The following is a 470-nucleotide window of genomic DNA, read 5'->3' as shown; positions in this document are numbered from 1 at the left end:
ATTGATTGCTTGGCCCTCTCGGCCAAGGTAGAATCTTGTGAACAAGTATATGCTAGGTCCATGGAGAATTTTTGAAAACGAAAGGTTCCATATACATACATTAGGAAAGCTAGAAGAAATCCTTTTTCCTCAAAACTTTATAAAATAACCTACTTCTGCATACGTTTAGTTCTGCAGTGGTCCACCTCCCAGCCACGGTAATCGATTCATACATCGAATTTTTATCATAAAAAAGGTCATGAGGCTCCATGTGTGTTTGGAGATGCAATTTATATGCTTCTCTTTGGAGCTATTCATATTATGTTTTCTCAGATACCCAATTTCTATGGCATGGAATGGCTATCCGCAGTTGCAGCCATGATGTCTTTCTCCTACGCCTCGATTGGATTTATTCATCAGCATGACTATTAGCAATGTAACTAAAGGAAGGGTGAAAACGATCCCCTAATAGACTAACTCTATAAGTGAGG

The sequence above is a fragment of the Papaver somniferum genome, unplaced genomic scaffold (assembly GCF_003573695.1).
Source record: "Papaver somniferum cultivar HN1 unplaced genomic scaffold, ASM357369v1 unplaced-scaffold_116, whole genome shotgun sequence".
Lineage (NCBI taxonomy): Eukaryota > Viridiplantae > Streptophyta > Magnoliopsida > Ranunculales > Papaveraceae > Papaver > Papaver somniferum.
Note: the sequence above shows the minus strand (reverse complement) of the source record.